This window comes from Sinocyclocheilus rhinocerous, unplaced genomic scaffold (assembly GCF_001515625.1).
Source record: "Sinocyclocheilus rhinocerous isolate Xijiao unplaced genomic scaffold, SAMN03320098_v1.1 scaffold24975, whole genome shotgun sequence".
NCBI lineage: Eukaryota > Metazoa > Chordata > Actinopteri > Cypriniformes > Cyprinidae > Sinocyclocheilus > Sinocyclocheilus rhinocerous.
The window spans coordinates 3,602-3,919 of NW_015640793.1; the positions used below are offsets into that span (position 1 = coordinate 3,602).

The 318-nt window shown below is 46.2% G+C and overlaps 1 pseudogene; it reads left to right on the top strand.

The window, feature by feature from the left end:
• LOC107753393 (scavenger receptor cysteine-rich type 1 protein M130-like) overlaps positions 1–318 on the top strand; it is an 8,275-nt pseudogene continuing 7,957 nt past the window's right edge.

Here is a 318-nt window from a genome sequence, read left to right on the forward strand (position 1 = left end):
ATGGTTTACCTTGATATAAAAGCGGCCCAGGCGTCAAGCGTGGGACGGGACTCTGGCTTTGAGCCAAAATTGGAGAGGTCTGTATATTGGTAGGCCACTCCCTCGAACGTGAATCTCAAGAACGGCCTGTGATGTGGGGCTATGTGTATGTGAAAGTAAGCATCTTTCAGGTCCACTGTTAAAAAACAGTCCTTGGGGCAAATGTGCGCGAGGATCTGTTTGATAGTTAACATCTTGAATGGCCGGCTCATAAGCGAGCGATTCAGATGTGGGAGATCCAGAATTGGTCTCAGCATGCCATCTTTTTTTATTTATTTA